The 17,057-nt window shown below is 55.5% G+C and overlaps 1 protein-coding gene across 2 annotated transcripts in view; it reads left to right on the top strand.

The window, feature by feature from the left end:
* The first annotated feature begins 2,944 nt into the window (after positions 1-2,944).
* The window catches only part of LOC137385159 (endogenous retrovirus group FC1 Env polyprotein-like), a 56,156-nt gene continuing 42,043 nt past the window's right edge, over positions 2,945-17,057 (top strand). For both annotated transcript variants that reach the window (XM_068060122.1, XM_068060120.1), the window contains exon 1: positions 2,945-3,086. The gene's annotated coding sequence lies outside the window, so the exon portion shown is untranslated. The remainder of the gene's footprint in view (positions 3,087-17,057) is intronic.

Genomic DNA, 17,057 nt, shown 5'->3' with positions numbered 1-17,057 from the left:
TGTAATACAGATCAGTTTCTTTCAATACAATACATGAAGTGCCTCACTACACTTACCATTACAGGTTATATTTTACAATGAACACTTACATGTCATGTCAAACATTCTCTGGTGTATACAGTCCGAGGGGTTTTATACTATTCCCAGTCCCTTGGTATGTTATGGCAGGAGGGAAGTGCAGTCACCTTTCCTCATTGAGCCTTTGCAGCTGTCTCTATAAACTTTAGTGCATTCTTCAGCAAGTAGTCCTGGACCTTGGACTGTGCCAGTTAGCAACACTCAGCCATCGGCAGCTCCTTGTACTGGAAGACCAGCAAGGTTGGTTTCCCCAGGCTCCATCATCCTTTTCCCCTGGACTCTCTCCTGGCTCCATCATCCCTTTCCCCTGGACTCTCTCCTGGCTCCATCATCCCTTTCCCCTGGACTCTCTCCTGGCTCCATCATCCCTTTCCCCTGGACTCTCTCCTGGCTTCATTATCTCTTTTACCAATTTTTTTCCCCGAAAATATACTTTATTCATAAAATTCCGTAAAAAATACAGTACAAAACAGTCCCAAGTAGACATTCCAGAAAGTGCAAAAGAAATCAATTTTCTTCAAAACAGAACGTGAGTTACCTCACAACTCTTCCATTCCATTTTACATGCAATGTTAATTTGCATTACACAGCAAAACCATATTTTGGTGTACACAGCCCAAGGGGTTTTACACAGGTTCCAGCCCCTCGGTTTACTATGGCGGGAAGACCTCTCACACAAACTTTCCCCATTGAGACTTTGCGGCGGCTGCACCAAGCTTTAGTGTGTCCCTCAGTACGTAGTCCTGGACCTTGGAATGTGCCAGTCTGCAACACTCAGTCGATGACAACTCTTTGCACTGGAAGACCAGCAAGTTTCGGGCAGTAAAAAGAGCATCTTTCACTGACGGTCCTCCAGCAGCAGTTGATGTTTATCTCCGTATGCATCCCTGGGAACAGCCCATACAGCACAGTGTTAGAGCTGCTCGGGATGAACCTCAACAAAAACCACTGCATCTCTTTCCACACCTGCTTTGCAAAGGCACATTCTAGAAGGAGGTGGGCAACAGTCTCTTCCCCACCATAGTCACCTCGAGGGCAGGCGGAGGCAGTGATATTCCGGGCGTGCAGGAAGGATCTGATGGGGTGGGCCCTTCTCACCGCCAGCCAAGCTACGTCTTGGTGCTTGTTTGAAAGTTCTGGTGATGAGGCATTCTGCCAAATGACTTTTGCAGTCTGCTTGAGGAACCATCCGACAGGATCCACCATTTCCTTTTCCCAGAGGGCCTTGAGGACATTCCACGCAGACCTGGAGGTCAAAGGTGTTTTTCTGCACAAACTTTTCCAAGAAGGATCGGTGGTACGGCATAGTCCAACTGGATGGAGGGTTCCGCGGCAATGTGGCCAGACCCATCCTTCACAACACTGGGAACAGAGAGAACCTCAGCACGTAGTGACACGTGGTGTTTGCGTACTGAAGTTCTACGCACAGCTGGATGCAGCTGCACACAAAAGTGGCTATCAGGATGAGGGCGACATTTGGTACGTTTTTTCCTGCCCTTATCCAAAGGTTTGAACATCGTGTCCCTCTAGACACAGTCCATTTTGGATCTCCAGATAAAGTGGAAAATGCTCGAGTGACCGTCACGGTGCAGGAGTGGGGTATGGGCCAGACCTGGGCACATACAGCAAAAACATTAGTGCTTTGCACCTGATGACCAGGTTCTTAACCACAATGGAGGATTTGGTACACGCCCCGGCCCCCCCAAACAATATCCCCAGCACCTTTAGGTAGTCTGATCTGACGGTGAAGGGGACAAAGGCTCAGTCGGCCCAGTTCCTAAAGAACATGGCCTTGCTCTTACCGCAATTTACTTTGTCTCCCGAGGTCAGTTCGAACTGGTCGCAGATGCTCAACAGCCTCCGAACAGAAGGTGGATCCGAGCAGAAGACGGCAACATCGTCCATGTACAGGGAAGTTTTAACCTGAGTGCCTTCGCTGCCTGGGATTGTCACCCCTCTTATGCTTGCATCCTTCCTAATAGACTCAGCAAAGGGTTCGATACAGCAAACAAACAAGACAGGGGCGAGAGGACAGCCCTGTCTGAATCCAGATTGGGTCAGGAAACTTTCTGATTCCCACCCATTGATTGAGACTGCGTTACTAATGTTTGTGTCCAGCAGTTTGATCCAATGGCGGATTCCCTCCCCAAACCCCATTTTGGAAAGCACGTCCATCATGTATGTGTGCGATTGCCTGTCAAAAGCCTTCTCCTGGTCCAAGCTGATGAAGCAGGTGTTCACCCCCCTGTCCTGCACAGAGGTGATCATATCCCTGAGTATCAGGAGACTATCAGTGATCTTCCTGCCGGGTACAGTACTGGTCTGATCAGGGTGATCCTGCTATGTCAGACTGCCATGATCTGCCCCCTGTCTCCCAACTCAACACCAACACCGCCCTCCACCTTCCCTTTCCTCCTGCACCCGCTTTCCTTGCCTCTGCACTCACTTTCCCTCTTCTGACCATGTCTCCCGGTCCTGAACTGTTAACTCTCTTTCTCTCTCTATATAATCAGCCTTTCTCTCTCTATATAATGCTCAACATTTCCACCATCATCTGGTGTGACGCTGGAGAGTGACTCCCCTCTTCAAACCCGCTCCTCCTACTGGCTGAGACCGGGGATTGACAGTCCGCTCCCACTAATCAGGACAGGGGGTCCGCAAAGTCCCGCCCACTTCAGTGACCGGCAGTTGGTCGCGCGCTCTCCGGAGGCTTGAAAGAAAAAACGAGTCTGCGGCTGAGCCGGCCGAGCAGCGAGCGTGTCGTCAGAGCCCCGCCGACGGCACATGTCCGCGATCTGACGCAGTGCGCCTGCGCCGAACTCCACGCACAGATTGATGTTGAATTTCAGTCAGTTCAAATAAATACTCAACGCGCAGGCGCAGTGTTACGGTCAACATATACTGCACAGGCGCAATGCTACGGCATACCGCACACGCAGGCGCAGTGTTACTTCCTGCCGTTGTCGGGGAATCGGAGTTACAACGCGAGGGAGCATTTGTGAGAGACGGTGAGAAATAATTCCAATTTGAGTATGAATGTGGAGCGTAGTATACAACATGACAGTGCTAATATCTATCATAGTGCCCGTGTTTTGATATAAATGCAGCGAATGCTTTGGGGTTGGTTCAACTGCATTTGAGAGAAAATGGCGCATTTCCTGCAACAGAAATCGCAGTGAAAACAAACAGCAAAACAGACCAGAAACAGTAAATAAACTGGGGAGGATGGACCGAGTGAGATTGGACAGTGTGTAACCCGGGGAGGATGGACTCAGTGTGATCAGACAGTGTGTAACCCGGGGAGGATGGACCCAGAGAGATCAGACAGTGTGTAACCCGGGGAGGATGGACCCAGTGTGATCAGACAGTGTGTAACCCGGGGAGGATGGACCCAGTGTGATCAGACAGTGTGTAACCCGGGGAGGATGTACCCAGTGAGATCAGACAGTGTGTAACCCGGGGAGGATGGACCCAGTGAGATCAGACAGTGTGTAACCCGGGGAGGATGGACCCAGTGAGATCAGACAGTGTGTAACCCGGGGAGGATGGACCCAGTGAGATCAGACAGTGTGTAACCCGGGGAGGATGGACCCAGTGTGATCAGACAGTGTGTAACCCGGGGAGGATGGACCCAGTGTGATCAGTGTGTAACCCGGGGAGGATGGACCCAGTGTGATCAGACAGTGTGTAACCCGGGGAGGATGGACCCAGTGTGATCAGACAGTGTGTAACCCGGGGAGGATGGACCCAGTGAGATCAGACAGTGTGCAACCCGGGGAGGATGGACCCAGTGTGATCAGACAGTGAGTAACCCGGGCAGGATGGACCCAGTGAGATCAGACATTGTGTAACCCGGGGAGGATGGACCCAGTGAGATCAGACAGTGTGTAACCCGGGGAGGATGGACCCAGTGAGATCAGACAGTGTGCAACCCGGGGAGGATGGACCCAGTGAGATCAGACAGTGTGCAACCCGGGGAGGATGGACCCAGTGAGATCAGACAGTCTGTAACCCGGGGAGGATGGACCCAGTGTGATCAGACAGTGTGTAACCCGTGGAGGATGGACCCAGTGTGATCAGACAGTGTGTAACCCGGGGAGGATGGACCCAGTGTGATCAGACAGTGTGTAACCCGGGGAGGATGGACCCAGTGTGATCAGACAGTGTGTAACCCGGGGAGGATGGACCCAGTGTGATCAGTGTGTAACCCGGGGAGGATGGACCCAGTGTGATCAGACAGTGTGTAACCCGGGGAGGATGGACACAGTGTGATCAACAGTATGTAACCCGGGGAGGATGGACACAGTGTGATCAACAGTATGTAACCCGGGGAGGATGGACCCAGTGTGATCATACAGTGAGTAACCCGGGCAGGATGGACCCGGTCAGATCAGACAGTGTGCAACCCGGGGAGGATGGACCCGGTCAATCAGACAGTGTGTAACCCGGGGAGGATGGACCCAGTGTGATCAGACAGTGTGTAACCCGGGGGGGGGGGGGTGGACCCAGTGTGTAACCCGGGAAGGGTGGACCCAGTGAGATCAGACAGTGTGTAACCCGGGAAGGATGGACCCAGTGAGATCAGACAGTGTGAAACCCGGGGGGGGGATGGACCCAGTGTGATCAGACAGTGTGTAACCCGGGAAGGATGGACCCGGTGAGATCAGTGTGTAACCCGGGGAGGATGGACCCAGTGTGATCAGACAGTGAGTAGCCCGGGCAGGATGGACCCAGTGAGATCAGACAGTGTGTAACCCGGGGAGGATGGACCCAGTGAGATCAGATAGTGTGTAACCCGGGGAGGATGGACACAGTGTGATCAGACAGTGTGTAACCCGGGGAGGATGGACCCAGTGTGATCAGACAGTGTGTAACCCGGGGAGGATGGACCCAGTGAGATCAGACAGTGTGTAACCTGGGGAGGATGGACCCAGTGAGATCAGACAGTGTGTAACCCGGGCAGGGTGGACCCAGTGAGATCAGACAGTGTGTAACCCGGGCAGGATGGACCCAGTGTGATCATGCAGTGTGTAACACTGGGAGTATGGACCCAGTGAGATCAGACAGTGTGTATCCCGGGGTGGATGGACCCAGTGAGATCAGACAGTGTGTAACCCGGGGTGGATGGACCCAGAGAGATCAGACAGTGTGTAACCCGGAGAGGATGGACCCAGTGAGATCAGACAGTGTGTATCCCGGGGAGGATGGACCCAGTGAGATCAGACAGTGTGTAACCCGGGGTGGATGGTCCCAGAGAGATCAGACAGTGTGTAACCCGGGGAGGATGGACCCAGTGAGATCAGACAGTGTGTAACCCGGGCAGGATGGACCCAGTGAGATCAGACAGTGTGTAACCCGGGCAGGATGGACCCAGTGAGATCAGACAGTGTGTATCCTGCGGAGGATGGACCCAGTGAGATCAGACAGTGTGTAACACTGGGAGTATGGACCCAGTGAGATCAGACAGTGTGTAACCAGGGGAGGATGGACCCAGTGAGATCAGACAGTGTGTATCCCGGGGAGGATGGACCCAGTGAGATCAGACAGTGTGTAACCCGGGGTGGATGGACCCAGAGAGATCAGACAGTGTGTAACCCGGGGAGGATGGACCCAGTGAGATCAGACAGTGTGTAACCCGGGAAGGATGGACCCAGTGAGATCAGACAGTGTGTAACCCGGGGAGGATGGACCCAGTGAGATCAGACAGTGTGGAACCCGGGGAGGATGGACCCAGTGAGATCAGACAGTGTGTAACCCGGGAAGGATGGACCCAGTGAGATCAGACAGTGTGTAACCCGGGGAGGATGGACCCAGTGAGATCAGACAGTGTGGAACCCGGGGAGGATGGACCCAGTGAGATCAGACAGTGTGTAACCCGGGAAGGATGGACCCAGTGAGATCAGACAGTGTGTAACCCAGGGTGAATGGACCCAGTGAGATCAGACAGTGTCTAACCCGGGGAGGATGGACCCAGTGAGATCAGACAGTGTGTAACCCGGGGAGGATGGACCCAGTGAGATTAGACAGTGTGTAACCCGGGAAGGATGGACCCAGTGAGATCAGACAGTCTGTCACCCGGGGAGGATGGACCCGGTGAGATCAGACAGTGTGTAACCCGGGGAGGATGGACCCAGTGTGATCAGACAGTGTGTAACCCGGGGAGGATGGACCCAGTGAGATCAGACAGTGTGTAACCGGGGGAGGATGGACCCAGTGTGATCAGACAGTGTGTAACCGGGGGAGGATGGATCCAGTGAGATCAGACAGTGTGTAACCCGGGGAGGATGGACCCAGTGAGATCAGACAGTGTGTATCCTGGGGAGGATGGTCCCAGTGTGATCATACAGTGTGTAACACTGGGAGTATGGACCCAGTGAGATCAGGCAGTGTGTAACCGGGGGTGGATGGACCCAGTGTGATCAGACAGTGTGCAACCCGGGGAGGATGGACCCAGTGAGATCAGACAGTGTCTAACCCAGGGAGGATGGACCCAGTGAGATCAGACAGTGTGTAACCCGGGGAGGATGTACCCAGTGAGATCAGACAGTGTGTAACCCGGGGAGGATGGACCCAGTGTGATCAGATAGTGTGCAACCAGGGGAGGATGGACCCAGTGTGATCAGACAGTGTGTAACCCGGGGAGGATGGACACAGTGTGATCAGACAGTGTGTAATCCGGGGAGGATGGACCCAGTGAGATCAGACAGTGTGCAACCCGGGGAGGATGGACCCAGTGAGATCAGACAGTGTGCAACCCGGGGAGGATGGACCCAGTGAGATCAGACAGTGAGTAACCCGGGGAGGATCGACCCAGTGTGATCAGACAGTGTGTAACCCGTGGAGGATGGACCCAGTGTGATCAGACAGTGTGTAACCCGGGGAGGATGGACCCAGTGTGATCAGACAGTGTGTAACCCCCGGAGGAATGACCCGGTGTGATCAGTGTGTAACCCGGGGAGGATGGACCCTGTGTGATCAGACAGTGAGTAACCCGGGGAGGATGGACCCTGTGTGATCAGACAGTGAGTAACCCGGGGAGGATGTTCCCAGTGTGATCAGACAGTGTGCAACCCGGGGAGGATGGACCCAGTGAGATCAGACAGTGTGCAACCCGGGGAGGATGGACCCAGTGAGATCAGACAGTGTGCAACCCGGGGAGGATTGACCCAGTGTGATCAGTGTGTAACCCGGGGAGGATGGACCCAGTGTGATCAGACAGTGTGTAACCCGGGGAGGATGGACCCAGTGAGATCAGACAGTGTGCAACCCGGGGAGGATGGACCCAGTGTGATCAGACAGTGAGTAACCCGGGCAGGATGGACCCAGTGAGATCAGACATTGTGTAACCCGGGGAGGATGGACCCAGTGAGATCAGACAGTGTGTAACCCGGGGAAGATGGACCCAGTGTGATCAGACAGTGTGTAACCCGGGGAGGATGGACCCAGTGAGATCAGACAGTGTGTAACCCGGGGAGGATGGACTCAGTGTGATCAGACAGTGTGTAACCCGGGGAGGATGGACCCAGTGTGATCAGACAGTGTGTAACCCGGGGAGGATGGACCCAGTGTGATCAGACAGTGTGTAACCCGGGGAGGATGGACCCAGTGTGATCAGACAGTGTGTAACCCGGGGAGGATGTACCCAGTGAGATCAGACAGTGTGTAACCCGGGGAGGATGGACCCAGTGAGATCAGACAGTGTGTAACCCGGGGAGGATGGACCCAGTGTGATCAGACAGTGTGTAACCCGGGGAGGATGGACCCAGTGAGATCAGACAGTGTGTAACCCGGGGAGGATGGACCCAGTGAGATCAGACAGTGTGTAACCCGGGGAGGATGGACCCAGTGTGATCAGACAGTGTGTAACCCGGGGAGGATGGACCCAGTGAGATCAGACAGTGTGTAACCCGGGGAGGATGGACCCAGTGTGATCAGACAGTGTGTAACCCGGGGAGGATGTACCCATTGAGATCAGACAGTGTGTAACCCGGGGAGGATGGACCCAGTGTGATCAGACAGTGTGTAACCCGGGGAGGATGGACCCAGTGAGATCAGACAGTGTGCAACCCGGGGAGGATGGACCCAGTGAGATCAGACAGTCTGTAACCCGGGGAGGATGGACCCAGTGTGATCAGACAGTGTGTAACCCGTGGAGGATGGACCCAGTGTGATCAGACAGTGTGTAACCCGGGGAGGATGGACCCAGTGTGATCAGACAGTGTGTAACCCGGGGAGGATGGACCCAGTGTGATCAGACAGTGTGTAACCCGGGGAGGATGGACCCAGTGTGATCAGTGTGTAACCCGGGGAGGATGGACCCAGTGTGATCAGACAGTGTGTAACCCGGGGAGGATGGACCCAGTGAGATCAGACAGTGTGCAACCCGGGGAGGATGGACCCAGTGTGATCAGACAGTGAGTAACCCGGGCAGGATGGACCCAGTGAGATCAGACATTGTGTAACCCGGGGAGGATGGACCCAGTGAGATCAGACAGTGTGTAACCCGGGGAAGATGGACCCAGTGTGATCAGACAGTGTGTAACCCGGGGAGGATGGACCCAGTGAGATCAGACAGTGTGTAACCCGGGGAGGATGGACCCAGTGAGATCAGACAGTGTGTAACCCGGGGAGGTTGGACCCAGTGAGATAAGACTGTGTATGCCGGGGAGGATGGATCCAGTGTGATCAGACAGTGTGTAACTCGGGGAGGATGGACCCAGTGAGATCAGACATTGAGTAACCCGGGGAGGATGGACCCAGTGTGATCAAACAGTGTCTAACCCAGGGAGGATGTACCCAGTGAGATCAGACAGTGTGTAACCCGGGGAGGATGGACCCAGTGTGATCAGACAGTGTGCAACCAGGGGAGGATGGACCCAGTGTGATCAGACAGTGTGTAACCCGGGGAGGATGTACCCAGTGAGATCAGACAGTGTGTAACCCGGGGAGGATGGACCCAGTGAGATCAGACAGTGTGCAACCCGGGGAGGATGGACCCAGTGAGATCAGACAGTGTGCAACCCGGGGAGGATGGACCCGGTGAGATCAGACAGTCTGTAACCTGGGGAGGCTGGACCCAGTGTGATCAGACAGTGTGTAACCCGTGGAGGATGGACCCAGTGTGATCAGACAGTGTGTAACCCGGGGAGGATGGACCCAGTGTGATCAGACAGTGTGTAACCCGGGGAGGATGGACCCAGTGTGATCAGACAGTGTGTAACCCGGGGAGGATGGACCCAGTGTGATCAGTGTGTAACCCGGGGAGGATGGACCCAGTGTGATCAGACAGTGTGTAACCCGGGGAGGATGGACACAGTGTGATCAACAGTATGTAACCCGGGGAGGATGGACACAGTGTGATCAACAGTATGTAACCCGGGGAGGATGGACCCAGTGTGATCATACAGTGAGTAACCCGGGCAGGATGGACCCGGTCAGATCAGACAGTGTGCAACCCGGGGAGGATGGACCCGGTCAATCAGACAGTGTGTAACCCGGGGAGGATGGACCCAGTGTGATCAGACAGTGTGTAACCCGGGGGAGGGGGTGGACCCAGTGTGTAACCCGGGAAGGGTGGACCCAGTGAGATCAGACAGTGTGTAACCCGGGAAGGATGGACCCAGTGAGATCAGACAGTGTGAAACCCGGGGGGGGGATGGACCCAGTGTGATCAGACAGTGTGTAACCCGGGAAGGATGGACCCGGTGAGATCAGTGTGTAACCCGGGGAGGATGGACCCAGTGTGATCAGACAGTGAGTAGCCCGGGCAGGATGGACCCAGTGAGATCAGACAGTGTGTAACCCGGGGAGGATGGACCCAGTGAGATCAGATAGTGTGTAACCCGGGGAGGATGGACACAGTGTGATCAGACAGTGTGTAACCCGGGGAGGATGGACCCAGTGTGATCAGACAGTGTGTAACCCGGGGAGGATGGACCCAGTGAGATCAGACAGTGTGTAACCTGGGGAGGATGGACCCAGTGAGATCAGACAGTGTGTAACCCGGGCAGGGTGGACCCAGTGAGATCAGACAGTGTGTAACCCGGGCAGGATGGACCCAGTGTGATCATGCAGTGTGTAACACTGGGAGTATGGACCCAGTGAGATCAGACAGTGTGTAACCAGGGGAGGATGGACCCAGTGAGATCAGACAGTGTGTATCCCGGGGTGGATGGACCCAGTGAGATCAGACAGTGTGTAACCCGGGGTGGATGGACCCAGAGAGATCAGACAGTGTGTAACCCGGAGAGGATGGACCCAGTGAGATCAGACAGTGTGTATCCCGGGGAGGATGGACCCAGTGAGATCAGACAGTGTGTAACCCGGGGTGGATGGTCCCAGAGAGATCAGACAGTGTGTAACCCGGGGAGGATGGACCCAGTGAGATCAGACAGTGTGTAACCCGGGCAGGATGGACCCAGTGAGATCAGACAGTGTGTAACCCGGGCAGGATGGACCCAGTGAGATCAGACAGTGTGTATCCTGGGGAGGATGGACCCAGTGAGATCAGACAGTGTGTAACACTGGGAGTATGGACCCAGTGAGATCAGACAGTGTGTAACCAGGGGAGGATGGACCCAGTGAGATCAGACAGTGTGTATCCCGGGGAGGATGGACCCAGTGAGATCAGACAGTGTGTAACCCGGGGTGGATGGACCCAGAGAGATCAGACAGTGTGTAACCCGGGGAGGATGGACCCAGTGAGATCAGACAGTGTGTAACCCGGGAAGGATGGACCCAGTGAGATCAGACAGTGTGTAACCCGGGGAGGATGGACCCAGTGAGATCAGACAGTGTGGAACCCGGGGAGGATGGACCCAGTGAGATCAGACAGTGTGTAACCCGGGAAGGATGGACCCAGTGAGATCAGACAGTGTGTAACCCGGGGAGGATGGACCCAGTGAGATCAGACAGTGTGGAACCCGGGGAGGATGGACCCAGTGAGATCAGACAGTGTGTAACCCGGGAAGGATGGACCCAGTGAGATCAGACAGTGTGTAACCCAGGGTGAATGGACCCAGTGAGATCAGACAGTGTCTAACCCGGGGAGGATGGACCCAGTGAGATCAGACAGTGTGTAACCCGGGGAGGATGGACCCAGTGAGATTAGACAGTGTGTAACCCGGGAAGGATGGACCCAGTGAGATCAGACAGTCTGTCACCCGGGGAGGATGGACCCGGTGAGATCAGACAGTCTGTAACCCGGGGAGGATGGACCCAGTGTGATCAGACAGTGTGTAACCCGGGGAGGATGGACCCAGTGAGATCAGACAGTGTGTAACCGGGGGAGGATGGACCCAGTGTGATCAGACAGTGTGTAACCGGGGGAGGATGGATCCAGTGAGATCAGACAGTGTGTATCCTGGGGAGGATGGTCCCAGTGTGATCATACAGTGTGTAACACTGGGAGTATGGACCCAGTGAGATCAGGCAGTGTGTAACCGGGGGTGGATGGACCCAGTGTGATCAGACAGTGTGCAACCCGGGGAGGATGGACCCAGTGAGATCAGACAGTGTCTAACCCAGGGAGGATGGACCCAGTGAGATCAGACAGTGTGTAACCCGGGGAGGATGTACCCAGTGAGATCAGACAGTGTGTAACCCGGGGAGGATGGACCCAGTGTGATCAGATAGTGTGCAACCAGGGGAGGATGGACCCAGTGTGATCAGACAGTGTGTAACCCGGGGAGGATGGACACAGTGTGATCAGACAGTGTGTAATCCGGGGAGGATGGACCCAGTGAGATCAGACAGTGTGCAACCCGGGGAGGATGGACCCAGTGAGATCAGACAGTGTGCAACCCGGGGAGGATGGACCCAGTGAGATCAGACAGTGAGTAACCCGGGGAGGATCGACCCAGTGTGATCAGACAGTGTGTAACCCGTGGAGGATGGACCCAGTGTGATCAGACAGTGTGTAACCCGGGGAGGATGGACCCAGTGTGATCAGACAGTGTGTAACCCCCGGAGGATGGACCCGGTGTGATCAGTGTGTAACCCGGGGAGGATGGACCCTGTGTGATCAGACAGTGAGTAACCCGGGGAGGATGGACCCTGTGTGATCAGACAGTGAGTAACCCGGGGAGGATGGACCCAGTGTGATCAGACAGTGTGCAACCCGGGGAGGATGGACCCAGTGAGATCAGACAGTGTGCAACCCGGGGAGGATGGACCCAGTGAGATCAGACAGTGTGCAACCCGGGGAGGATTGACCCAGTGTGATCAGACAGTGTGCAACCAGGGGAGGATGGACCCAGTGAGATCAGACAGTGTGTAACCCGGGGAGGATGTACCCAGTGAGATCAGACAGTGTGTAACCCGGGCAGGATGGACCCAGTGAGATCAGACAGTGTGTAACCCGGGGAGGATGGACCCAGTGAGATCAGACATTGTGTAACCCGGGTAGGATGGACCCGGTGAGATCAGACAGTGTGTAACCCGGGGAGGATGGACCCAGTGAGATCAGACAGTGTGTAACCCGGGCAGGGTGGACCCAGTGAGATCAGACAGTGTGTAACCCGGGCAGGATGGACCCAGTGTGATCATGCAGTGTGTAACACTGGGAGTATGGACCCAGTGAGATCAGACAGTGTGTAACCAGGGGAGGATGGACCCAGTGAGATCAGACAGTGTGTATCCCGGGGTGGATGGACCCAGTGAGATCAGACAGTGTGTAACCCGGGGTGGATGGACCCAGAGAGATCAGACAGTGTGTAACCCGGGGAGGATGGACCCAGTGAGATCAGACAGTGTGTATCCCGGGGAGGATGGACCCAGTGAGATCAGACAGTGTGTAACCCGGGGTGGATGGACCCAGAGAGATCAGACAGTGTGTAACCCGGGGAGGATGGACCCAGTGAGATCAGACAGTGTGTAACCCGGGCAGGATGGACCCAGTGAGATCAGACAGTGTGTAACCCGGGCAGGATGGACCCAGTGAGATCAGACAGTGTGTATCCTGGGGAGGATGGACCCAGTGTGATCATACAGTGTGTAACACTGGGAGTATGGACCCAGTGAGATCAGACAGTGTGTAACCAGGGGAGGATGGACCCAGTGAGATCAGACAGTGTGTATCCCGGGGAGGATGGACCCAGTGAGATCAGACAGTGTGTAACCCGGGGTGGATGGACCCAGAGAGATCAGACAGTGTGTAACCCGGGGAGGATGGACCCAGTGAGATCAGACAGTGTGTAACCCGGGAAGGATGGACCCAGTGAGATCAGACAGTGTGTAACCCGGGGAGGATGGACCCAGTGAGATCAGACAGTGTGGAACCCGGGGAGGATGGACCCAGTGAGATCAGACAGTGTGTAACCCGGGAAGGATGGACCCAGTGAGATCAGACAGTGTGTAACCCGGGGAGGATGGACCCAGTGAGATCAGACAGTGTGGAACCCGGGGAGGATGGACCCAGTGAGATCAGACAGTGTGTAACCCGGGAAGGATGGACCCAGTGAGATCAGACAGTGTGTAACCCGGGGAGAATGGACCCAGTGAGATCAGACAGTGTCTAACCCGGGGAGGATGGACCCAGTGAGATCAGACAGTGTGGAACCCGGGGAGGATGGACCCAGTGAGATCAGACAGTGTGTAACCCGGGGAGGATGGACCCAGTGAGATCAGACAGTGTGTAACCCGGGGAGGATGGACCCAGTGAGATTAGACAGTGTGTAACCCGGGAAGGATGGACCCAGTGAGATCAGACAGTCTGTAACCCGGGGAGGATGGACCCAGTGTGATCAGACAGTGTGTAACCCGGGGAGGATGGACCCAGTGAGATCAGACAGTGTGTAACCGGGGGAGGATGGACCCAGTGTGATCAGACAGTGTGTAACCGGGGGAGGATGGATCCAGTGAGATCAGACAGTGTGTAACCCGGGGAGGATGGACCCAGTGAGATCAGACAGTGTGTATCCTGGGGAGGATGGTCCCAGTGTGATCATACAGTGTGTAACACTGGGAGTATGGACCCAGTGAGATCAGGCAGTGTGTAACCGGGGGTGGATGGACCCAGTGTGATCAGACAGTGTGCAACCCGGGGAGGATGGACCCAGTGAGATCAGACAGTGTCTAACCCAGGGAGGATGGACCCAGTGAGATCAGACAGTGTGTAACCCGGGGAGGATGTACCCAGTGAGATCAGACAGTGTGTAACCCGGGGAGGATGGACCCAGTGTGATCAGATAGTATGCAACCAGGGGAGGATGGACCCAGTGTGATCAGACAGTGTGTAACCCGGGGAGGATGGACACAGTGTGATCAGACAGTGTGTAATCCGGGGAGGATGGACCCAGTGAGATCAGACAGTGTGCAACCCGGGGAGGATGGACCCAGTGAGATCAGACAGTGTGCAACCCGGGGAGGATGGACCCAGTGAGATCAGACAGTGAGTAACCCGGGGAGGATCGACCCAGTGTGATCAGACAGTGTGTAACCCGTGGAGGATGGACCCAGTGTGATCAGACAGTGTGTAACCCGGGGAGGATGGACCCAGTGTGATCAGACAGTGTGTAACCCCCGGAGGATGGACCCGGTGTGATCAGTGTGTAACCCGGGGAGGATGGACCCTGTGTGATCAGACAGTGAGTAACCCGGGGAGGATGGACCCTCTGTGATCAGACAGTGAGTAACCCGGGGAGGATGGACCCAGTGTGATCAGACAGTGTGCAACCCGGGGAGGATGGACCCAGTGAGATCAGACAGTGTGCAACCCGGGGAGGATGGACCCAGTGAGATCAGACAGTGAGTAACCCGGGGAGGATGGACCCAGTGTGATCAGACAGTGTGTAACCCGGGGAGGATGGACCCAGTGTGATCAGACAGTGTGTAACCCGGGGAGGATGGACCCAGTGTGATCAGTGTGTAACCCGGGGAGGATGGACCCAGTGTGATCAGACAGTGTGTAACCCGGGGAGGATGGACACAGTGTGATCTACAGTATGTAACCCGGGGAGGATGGACACAGTGTGATCAACAGTATGTAACCCGGGGAGGATGGACCCAGTGTGATCATACAGTGAGTAACCCGGGCAGGATGGACCCGGTCAGATCAGACAGTGTGCAACCCGGGGAGGATGGACCCGGTCAATCAGACAGTGTGTAACCCGGGGAGGATGGACCCAGTGTGATCAGACAGTGTGTAACCCGGGGGGGGGGGTGGACCCAGTGTGTAACCCGGGAAGGGTGGACCCAGTGAGATCAGACAGTGTGTAACCCGGGAAGGATGGACCCAGTGAGATCAGACAGTGTGAAACCCGGGGGGGGGATGGACCCAGTGTGATCAGACAGTGTGTAACCCGGGAAGGATGGACCCGGTGAGATCAGTGTGTAACCCGGGGAGGATGGACCCAGTGTGATCAGACAGTGAGTAGCCCGGGCAGGATGGACCCAGTGAGATCAGACAGTGTGTAACCCGGGGAGGATGGACCCAGTGAGATCAGATAGTGTGTAACCCGGGGAGGATGGACACAGTGTGATCAGACAGTGTGTAACCCGGGGAGGATGGACCCAGTGTGATCAGACAGTGTGTAACCCGGGGAGGATGGACCCAGTGAGATCAGACAGTGTGTAACCTGGGGAGGATGGACCCAGTGAGATCAGACAGTGTGTAACCCGGGCAGGGTGGACCCAGTGAGATCAGACAGTGTGTAACCCGGGCAGGATGGACCCAGTGTGATCATGCAGTGTGTAACACTGGGAGTATGGACCCAGTGAGATCAGACAGTGTGTAACCAGGGGAGGATGGACCCAGTGAGATCAGACAGTGTGTATCCCGGGGTGGATGGACCCAGTGAGATCAGACAGTGTGTAACCCGGGGTGGATGGACCCAGAGAGATCAGACAGTGTGTAACCCGGAGAGGATGGACCCAGTGAGATCAGACAGTGTGTATCCCGGGGAGGATGGACCCAGTGAGATCAGACAGTGTGTAACCCGGGGTGGATGGTCCCAGAGAGATCAGACAGTGTGTAACCCGGGGAGGATGGACCCAGTGAGATCAGACAGTGTGTAACCCGGGCAGGATGTACCCAGTGAGATCAGACAGTGTGTATCCTGGGGAGGATGGACCCAGTGAGATCAGACAGTGTGTAACACTGGGAGTATGGACCCAGTGAGATCAGACAGTGTGTAACCAGGGGAGGATGGACCCAGTGAGATCAGACAGTGTGTATCCCGGGGAGGATGGACCCAGTGAGATCAGACAGTGTGTAACCCGGGGTGGATGGACCCAGAGAGATCAGACAGTGTGTAACCCGGGGAGGATGGACCCAGTGAGATCAGACAGTGTGTAACCCGGGAAGGATGGACCCAGTGAGATCAGACAGTGTGTAACCCGGGGAGGATGGACCCAGTGAGATCAGACAGTGTGGAACCCGGGGAGGATGGACCCAGTGAGATCAGACAGTGTGTAACCCGGGAAGGATGGACCCAGTGAGATCAGACAGTGTGTAACCCGGGGAGGATGGACCCAGTGAGATCAGACAGTGTGGAACCCGGGGAGGATGGACCCAGTGAGATCAGACAGTGTGTAACCCGGGAAGGATGGACCCAGTGAGATCAGACAGTGTGTAACCCAGGGTGAATGGACCCAGTGAGATCAGACAGTGTCTAACCCGGGGAGGATGGACCCAGTGAGATCAGACAGTGTGTAACCCGGGGAGGATGGACCCAGTGAGATTAGACAGTGTGTAACCCGGGAAGGATGGACCCAGTGAGATCAGACAGTCTGTCACCCGGGGAGGATGGACCCGGTGAGATCAGACAGTCTGTAACCCGGGGAGGATGGACCCAGTGTGATCAGACAGTGTGTAACCCGGGGAGGATGGACCCAGTGAGATCAGACAGTATGTAACCGGGGGAGGATGGACCCAGTGTGATCAGACAGTGTGTAACCGGGGGAGGATGGATCCAGTGAGATCAGACAGTGTGTAACCCGGGGAGGATGGACCCAGTGTGATCAGATAGTGTGCAACCAGG

This window comes from Heterodontus francisci, chromosome 28, assembly GCF_036365525.1.
Source record: "Heterodontus francisci isolate sHetFra1 chromosome 28, sHetFra1.hap1, whole genome shotgun sequence".
Lineage (NCBI taxonomy): Eukaryota > Metazoa > Chordata > Chondrichthyes > Heterodontiformes > Heterodontidae > Heterodontus > Heterodontus francisci.
This window is presented reverse-complemented; position numbering and strand designations above follow the sequence as displayed.